Source organism: Acomys russatus, chromosome X (genome assembly GCF_903995435.1).
Source record: "Acomys russatus chromosome X, mAcoRus1.1, whole genome shotgun sequence".
Classification (NCBI taxonomy): domain Eukaryota; kingdom Metazoa; phylum Chordata; class Mammalia; order Rodentia; family Muridae; genus Acomys; species Acomys russatus.
In genome coordinates this window covers 34,662,626-34,672,245 of record NC_067169.1, presented here as the reverse complement: position 1 = coordinate 34,672,245, position 9,620 = coordinate 34,662,626, and the positions used below count along the sequence as shown (strand labels likewise).

Genomic DNA, 9,620 nt, shown 5'->3' with positions numbered 1-9,620 from the left:
GGGTAATGGAAACTGTAATCAGAATGTGTTGTATGAAAAAATCTATACTCAATAAAAAAAGAAAAATACATTTTTATGATCTACTATATTGAGGGGATAAAATATTTTCAGACATTCTTATCTAAACATTGTACAATATCATATGCTCAATTTTTAGATATTATGATAATTTTTAAAGATAAATTAATTTTTCTATAAAATATATTAACTTTCACAACTAATTCTGTGTTAAATCAGCACAAAATGATTGTCATTCATTGTCATCATTATTTTTTGTAATAAAAACATGAGTTAAATGTTCTTTTGGCTCATTTTAAAGCTGACAAGCCTGATTAAAATATTTATCCAAGTTTCAATTAGAAAATGGCAAAGTTATATGCACATTCCTGACATGGACTAGTAGAAACAACATAATATCCAACTTCTACCAACACTGAATTTTTAAAAAATATATGCTTTTATAATAACATACCAAATTTAATTACAAAGAACAAGAGACTTCAACAAGCCTATGTCTTCTCTTCAAGCCACCAAAAGGCAGTTTGGTTGGCATTAAGAAAACCTGGTAAGGTATTTTTGGTAAAGTATTGTCTGGTAAGGCACTTACTCACCTCATGTCCTTCCCACTCTCTGCACTGCATTCATATTTCAACAGACCTTAATGCTTAGGAGTAGTACACTGGAGGAAAATCAAATCTGTGTGAAGATTTCCATTTCTAAATTTATTGAAGATATGGCTCATTGTATCTACAAGGGTTTAGATTTTTGCAACATTTTGACAAATATACTTCATGCTGCAAGTCAATATTAACAAAGCCTTTTTTAACACCATGATACTGAAAAATTTCAATAGCTGTGTTAAACATGAAATCCAGAAGGGTTCTCATACTCTCTTCTAATCTCCCTTTGTATAGTATTGTCTTTTTCCTAGCATTGTCCTTTTTCCATTCACTTCTTTTTCTCGATATTTTAACCTCATTTACAACTTTAAGTCATTTTTATTTCCCCATGCATTAGAGAATTTGAAAGTAATGGGAGACAGGAATGACTTGACTGATGTATAAGAGAAAGAAATCTAGACGTGTGGTTATACCAGCTCTGTTCTATACAGCACATATGTCTACTAATATTTTAGACCTTTTATTTCACTGAAAACAACAGTGTTCCAAAACTATGCATTTGGCATATTCTTACTGCTATGCAACAAAATTTGTATAATAGTTGATTTCGTAATGATTTTTTTCCCTTGGGATCATGTTCAGTACCAGTAATTTCAGCTCTGTAGAGCTTTCTTCATTCTGACTATACTTTCTTCTGGTTCTTCCTTTTACACATTATTCTTTATATGAACATAGCAGATGATTTTGATTTTTTCTTTTATTGTAACTTATTCACATTACAGCCCAATTGTTATCCCCTTGCTCTCATCTTCCCATTCCCACCCTTCCTCCCTCTTCCACCCTATTCCCTTCCCCTAGACCTCTGACAGAAGGGTACATCTTCCACTACCATATGATCATAGCCTATCAGGTCTCTGCTGGATAGCTAGCATCCCCGTTCTTCTGTGTTCCTCCAGAGACTCTCTCTTAAGGAGTACCAGATTATAAGAAAAGAGGATTAATAAAATCCAAAGGTTTTAGATTGATGTGGTATAAATCATGATTTATTGTGGGTGGGAGAGGGAGAGGCAAATATCAAAGTAGTGACAATTCATAATGCTTTATTTGCATGTTGTGTTTGCTTATGTGTTTTGAGGCAAGATCTCACATAGTCCAAGCTCATCTCTAATATATACACAAAAATGGCTTGGAATCCTTATCTTTCTACCTGAAGCTCCCAAGTGTTGGGTTTACAGTCATGTACCAAAACACATCTTCTTAATACATAAAAATTTTCAATAACTTATCTTTATAACAATGTGAACATGAACAATTCAACATATTTATCATATTTCTATATCACAAATCAGACTCAAAAATAAAAAGAATGAGCATTTCATATAAATTGATATGCAAAACATATTTCCTCAAATAAACACAAGCAAATGTTATATACTCCATGTTTGCAGTTATCGAATATACTTTAAAAAAATAAAGGTTTTGCTGTAGTAATTCAAAACAGACTACTGATTGCCTATAGGAAAATAGATTTAGCTTAAAGAAGAGGGCAAGGCTTACAAATCGATATAAAGAAATCATTCACCGTAATTGTTTTGAATTAAATTATTCTATGTTGCGTGATAGGAATATGGCAAATTTTCTGAAACTTTATGTTTCAAATGTATATAGTTTATGATATGTATACCATATCTCAAAAATTATTATATAAATCTCTATATACTTCGAGATTGTACCTACCGTTTCTATGGAATCATTGCTGAACAAGATTATGACAGTAATTAGAACTACCACTCAACAATGGGAGTTGAATCCACAATCACAAATTTCTCCCAGCACTAGCAAGAGTGTATGAAAGACAGTTAATGAAGAATTATTAGTGAAGCTTTCATGTTTAGACGTACTTTATGTAGTGTGTATGTATATATATATATACCTCTCTTCTTTCATTGGCTTCCTGTCTTAGAATTACCAAGCTTCATTCCAGTATGTTTCATTGATATTGTATGTAGTAGTGATCATCTGTTTAAATATATTGCACTGTGAAGGGGAGGTTACTATTATACTATATAAACATTTAAATTTTCATTTTACAAAACCAAAGAAGGGTCTTCTAACTTAATCCATAGCACTACACTGTATTTTATTGACCACATAATAAGTGGTCATTTTAAACATGCTACCAGATTATCTTAATCAAACATATGTGTGTGTGTGTGTGTGTGTGTGTGTGTGTGTGTGTGTGAACAAAGTAGCCTATAGTAAAACCATATATCTGAGATTCTGATGTAAATGTCTCATTATGTGAACTCACATTCAACTGTTAATAGTCCCTCACAACATACATTATATTTAATTGACTATGCAGAACATAAACCCATGCATATACATCTGAATCTTCATTTAAATATGCACACAAATACATATCTTATAGTTTGAAATTCAAATATAAAGACTTTAGTCTGAGTAGCATAGGTGGATTTATCAGCTACTAGACTGTTCTTCCTTTAAGTACCTTGAATTTGTACCCAAGAGAACATCTTCCACCTGTCTTATATCTCCAAGGAAAACTATGCTTCTAGTTAATGACAGAGAATTATAAATGAGCTATATTAATTTAATGTGGGTCTCATGGTAAACACCAGCACTGTGGCAATGTCTTTCCCTTCCTCATCTGGTAGAGTATTTATCCTTGACAAATTTATACTTTGTTTCTAAATCTTTATTTAATATTGTTATATTGTTATTGAACTCACAGTATTGAACTATTGAATATGTTTCTTACAAATAATTTACAGATACCTTTTAAAATACATTTTTAAATTAAATGCTTATTGGATACATTCTGCTTTTGCCAAATATTAGTCTGGAAGTCAACACAAATCTGTCAGGCAAAGATCATCTCATCAAAGTCAAAAATAGAGAGTAATAGTAGGACTATGTCAAGTAAACACAATTTTTAAGACTAAAGAAAATATAAATATATGTTTAATAGATATTAATAAAAATCAGTCACATAATATTTATGTAGATTGTTATTATAAGTAATAAAATTTATAATCATAACTATACTTCTCACAACCCTCATATATAATAAATATTGAAAATGACTAGATCTGTACTAGGGAGCTCTCTCAGCAGTAAGAACTGTGCTGTGCAAATGTGAGGACCTAACTTAGGATCCATAGAACTTAAATAAATGTCTTCTAAATATTGAGTAGACATAATGACATGCCTTTAACTCCAACCACTAAAGGCAAGGAAAGGGCATTCTGAGAGAAACCTGGCTCTCAAGAGTAGCCATATTGGTAATCTCTGGGTTTGACTGAGAGACAAGTTGAGAGAGAAATTAAGGATGATTTCCAACATTAATCTTGGGTCTCCACATGCTTGAGTATACATATGATGGCACACTGCCATGTACATATATTCTCAATTGAATGCTAACATGCATTCACACATGTATACTATATGCATACACATAAATGTAAAATTGGAAAAGGAAGAAAAGATTAATTTTCTACTTTTACTAAAACATTAAAAATAAATTTTAATTAACACAATGAATTCAATGGTGTCCCCAACATGGATTTCCTTGCCTCGGCCCGCTGGCGTTCTACTAACACTCGGGAGGAGAATTTTCCTGTATAGGGACAGAACATAAGACACGAAGAAGGGGACAAGTCTGGATTCTGATCAAACCTCGTTTATTGAAAAATTTCACAGAGTTTTTATAGGCACAGAGGCATGAGTATTTGCGTAAGCAGGGTTGCTGTGGATACCTAACTCTGGAATGCTCCAGCAGGTGTTTACCTTTACAGCTGCTATAATTGCAGAAGAGAGAAATTCCAGAGAGAAAAGGAAGTTGTGAAAACCTGGTTAGTCAGGAAAAAGTTCCCGAAACTGCTGCTCTCAGGTAGCTGGCCTTTAATCTGATTTTACCAGTAGTCTTACTGGAAAAGCTAGTTTTTGCCAGAAAGGAGTAGCTCGGGGGTCTTAGAATGACCAACCCCTACAATAAACCACAACAGGTGTCTAACTGCCAAATCATGACAGAGTCAGCTGGTTTCTGGTAAATGGCAGCCTGCTAGAGAAATAGGAACCTAGGCTCTGACAAGATGGAAGAACATTGGCCATATAGCCAGTCCCCTACATTTTCTAATGCTCTACAAGTTTCATTTTCCTAAATTTGAGAGAAATAAATAGAGTAAAAACAGGAATTCCTGAAATTGAAACATATAGAAAACATTAATTGTCCACCTAAGTAGATGAGTCCATTTCATGACATCTCCTTTAAAATCCATATCCAGCCTGAAAGAGTTAGCATTACTTACAGTTTAGAATTAACAAGTATGGTGTTGCCTGACTACAAAAGATGGCCAGTTCAGACTCTATATCTTGCATTACTAGGAATCCTTACTTAGGTCACCCTCATAGATTACAGGAAGTTTCTACTGCACAATTTCCACACAAAGCCCCAAGTTGCCCCCAATTCCAGCCTTGTCCAGCCTCAATATGAGAGCGATTGTATTTTATTTTGTTGTATTTAGTTGTTGTATTCAGGAGGTTTACCCTTTTCTGAAGGAAAACTCAGAGGGAATGGGTATGGGGGAAGAGGGAAGATGGGAAAAGTGGCGAAAGGGGAAACTGTGGTCAGGATGAGAAAATAATCTATTTAGAATTTAAATTTATGTTAAGCATAGTTAAAATATAAATTACCAAAAGTCACACACAAGAAAATTACATAATTGAGTTTGAAATCGCTTTTTCCAATACAAAAAGTAATTAAAATAAAGTTAATAAGTGGTAACAAGTACTAAGGATCTTTAGCATATCCTGCATTCAGACCTTCAGAACAGCCTCACACCTTGATATAACATGTGGTGATGTAGGAATTATTCCTATTGTGATTCCATCAAAAAGGAAATTGATAATCAGAAAGGTATGGTAAAGGTCCCAATACTGTGTACTGTGAGTGGATTTGGAGACTTTTGCATGTGATGGATGGTTTGTAGTTTTCTTTTAATTTTCTTTTAGATTTTAAAAGTGTGTGTGTGTGTGTGTGTGTGTGTGTGTGTGTGTGTGTGTGTGTGTGTGTGTGTGTACACATGAGTTCAAGTGCTCACAGAAGCCAGAAGAGGGCATTAGAACCACTGTACCTACAGTTACAAGCAGTGGTGAGGCCCCTGATGATGTGGGTTCTGGGAATTCAATGTAGGTCTTCTACAAGAACAGTAATATGTTTTTAACTCCAGAGCTATCTCTCTCACCCATGATGGATATTTTTTAAAGCAATAATATCTTAATGTCCTATGTTCTTTAAAAACATTTAAAGCATATTACACATCCATATAACAAAAAAATTAAGCCAAAATAAGATTTTATGAAAAATAACTTTTAAGTACTATGATTTCTTTTGAAAATTCTGAAATAGTTGCATATCACCTCAAATGGCAAAAATAAAAGGAGTGCTTGCCCAGGATATAAAAAGAAGCTTGGTTTTTATTCAAGAACAAAGAGAAAATTCAAAGCATTAATATCACAAGAAAAAGAATTTCAAACACTCAAAATAGTAACTGGCGATACAATGGTTATGTAAATTAGTCTGACTGTGGCAATCATTTTACAGATATCTGTATCTATATAAATATAAATGTAGATATGGAAATACATATAACAGGTTAGTATTTGTGCTCAAATTATACATCAATTATAACTTTATGAAGCTGGTATGGTACTTTTTTGGTATGATACTTGATAAAATCATATACAGTTTTTATTTTATGAGTAAAAATAGAACCTTATTGCAAATGCATTGTATTTATAAAAATGTTCTCCATGCAACTAAAATGAAGGGAAAAAAGCTAATGCTAAAAATCACTTGAAATATATAACCTTAGGTTTACCTTGAAGTCTTTCCAGGGGTTACTGCAATAAAACTAATTGGAAACCTAATTGTTTGATTTCTGAATTTGTTCCTTCATGAAATAATAACAGTTAAATAGAAAACGGAGGAATAAGAAATGTGCAATTGCCATTATAATGTGGCAGATAGCATAAATTTCTTGCCCAAAGTTAAATGAAAATGCAAAGTTAAATGATACTACTTTTGTTTGGCTTTTTTTAAATGAATAGGACTAGCAGTGCTTCTTGTGATTTTAGAATTCAAACTTTGAACTGAATTAGTCATTTTAAAGATGGCAAGTGGCAATAAATATCTTTCTGAAAGTGTATTGTTTCAGAGACTTGCAGAATGATGGCTATAAAAACTATTTCTATCTTGCTTTAATGTAAGCCCCAAAAAAGAAGACCTTTATTGTTTTCACATTAAACATTTTATATAGACATTAAACAGAAGCTTTCTGAGGTCGAGACTTTATCAAAACTGAATAAATTCTTGTTTGCCAGTGTTTTAGATGATGCTTTCTTTTACCAATGTCATAATAAATATCATTTTCAGTGCTGATTTCTGAACTGCAAATTTTTGGAAATGATGAATTGCTATAATTCACAGTTATAAGCAATTGACTATTGTCATTTTTTAACCCATAAGGTATACTAATGAAAATGCAAGGTATGTGTTGACTACATAGAAATTCATCATAGTTACTTATTTTCTGGAACTCTCAGCTTAAATGACTATTCATTACTACTAAGAAAGATGAATGCATTTTCAAATGCTATAAAATGAATGTTCAAGGTAAAGACTAAATTCATAAAGGTGAGCATATTCCACCCTATTTTTTTGTTTTCTGGTGTCAAGATTTAAAGCATTAAAGTGAAATAAACTGAGTTAAGCTGTGTCCTTGTGAAGGTCTCTAAGATATGATGACTTTTCACTGTAAATATATGAATATATTCCGGTTGTATGATATTTGGAGATTATTTAACCCATCAGGATATGGTAAGTATATTAAATTCTTATAGCTTGAGTTCTTCTCATCCACCCAAAGATATAATTATTTAACAAATGATATTAAAACATATTTCTCTGCTGTGCATCCATTAACATGACAAGTAACAGAAATTTATTCAATTAGAAGGTAGTCTTTCCAAAGTTTTCTCAATTTGAGACATTGTCCTAAAAAAAAAAAAAAGTTGGCAAAGCAATGTTATGAAGAATAAATAACTACTTTCATAAATGTTAAGAACAGTCGTGCCTAGTGGAGAGTCCAGGAGAAGTGGGGAGACAGCAGCAACCTGCCACCCTCTCGCTAGACCCCTCATCCCATCTAACCAGTGGGCTCGACGCTGCTCATGTGACAGGCACTGCTGGCTGCAGAGTCCACTGGATGCCCGCAGCGCAGGCCCCAACATCCCCTGCAGCCCAGGCAACCGCCTTACTTGGGCCTCGGCTGTGTCGGGCCCTGGTGGCCCCCAGGGCGCCGCTGCTCCTCTTGCTGCTGGGACTCAAACTTTATCCTGCCATCCTCTGTAAAAGTACTGGAAAATAGCAGTTCTTGGAGTGGAAAAATGCTTCTGAAGCCAGCCTCACAATTGCTTTTGGAAGAGGATGATAGTTACTGATGCTCTACGTCACAAGAAATGCAACACACTACCATGTGCAGCACATGTATTTTGCTTGTAACTTGTCAGACACACATTTTCCCAATGCCAGCTCAAACGGGACCCATACTGTGGATGTCATGACTGACATCAAAGCGGACATCAGGAAGACATACCAGTGTCTCAGTGCTATCCAGGTCTACATGGGCAATGTGACCATCACACTCCGTCATGCCACTATCCAAGCCTACTTGTCAAATGGTAACTTCAGCAAGGAAGAGACACACTATACACAGGATGGACCTTCCCCGACCACCGTGCCACCTAAGCCGTTGCCACCACTTGTGCCCACAAACTCCAGTGTGTCCAGGTACAATGCAACTGGTGACAAGGGAACCTGCCTTCTGGCCTCTATGGCACTGCAACTGAACATCACCTACTTGAAGGGCAACATGACTGTGACCAGAGCGTTCAACATCCACCCAAGTGACACATTCAATGGGATATGCGGTGTCAATATGGTGACCCTGAATGTGGAGAACAAGGACAGTGTCCTGGAGTTGCAGTTTGGGATGAATGAGAGTTCTAGCCTGGTTTTCCTCCAAGGAGTCCAATTGAAGATAACTCTTCGGAATGCCAAAGACCCCACATTGAGAGCTTCCAACTATTCACTGAGAGCTCTTTAGGCCGCTCTTGGAGACTCCTATAAGTGCAACGCTGAGGAGCACATCTATGTCACCAAGGCATTCTTCCTTAACATCTTCAGCATTTGGGTCCAGGCTTTCAAGGATGAAAGTGACAGATTTGGATCTGTAGAAGAGTGTATGCATGATGGTAACAACATGCTGATCCCTATTGCTGTGGGCGGTGCCTTGGCAGGGCTGGTCCTCATCGTTCAAATCGCCTACCTCATCGGCAGGAAGAGGAATTAGACAGTCTACCAGACCATCTAGCCTGGTGGGCAGGTGTGCCACAGGTGCACAGGGTCCTATTTACATGTCCCCCAGCTTAGACAGGTGTGCAAGGGTGGCACACTTTCTGGCAAACTGTCTTCAAATCTGCTTTATCAAAATATGTGTAGTGCAACATACACTATGCACAAAAGAATCACTATTGAAATGACGGTGTTAATTTTGCTAACTGGGTTAAATGTTCTACTAACTGGTTAAATGTTAATGTTACCAAAGCAGAGCTCTAAGGAGCACAAGGAGGCTTTTCAGAATTGGCACGGAATGCCTCACTTGACTTTTTAAGACCTGGTATTGGGTTTCTTCATTCTTCTACCCAGAGTTAAGCCTTACAAAGGGAATCTGTGGTCCAAACACTTGGGCCTGTTAAGGGTGGCTGATCACTAGTTTGCACACTTCAGAGGCTAGAGCAGGGGAACAGGGGTCCTGCCACACAGGCTTGCACAGGGTCAGCCTCTGCACGTTTGGCTTGGGCTGTTGGCCTAGGGGGCTGCAATCTGGCTAGGGCACAGCCATCCATGTTTCTGTG

At 35.8% G+C, this 9,620-nt stretch overlaps 1 pseudogene; it reads left to right on the top strand.

Annotated features, from left to right (window-relative positions):
* Positions 1 to 7,485: 7,485 nt before the first annotated feature.
* Positions 7,486 to 9,055, top strand: LOC127185209 (lysosome-associated membrane glycoprotein 1-like; annotated as a pseudogene).
* The last annotated feature ends 565 nt before the right edge of the window (positions 9,056 to 9,620 follow it).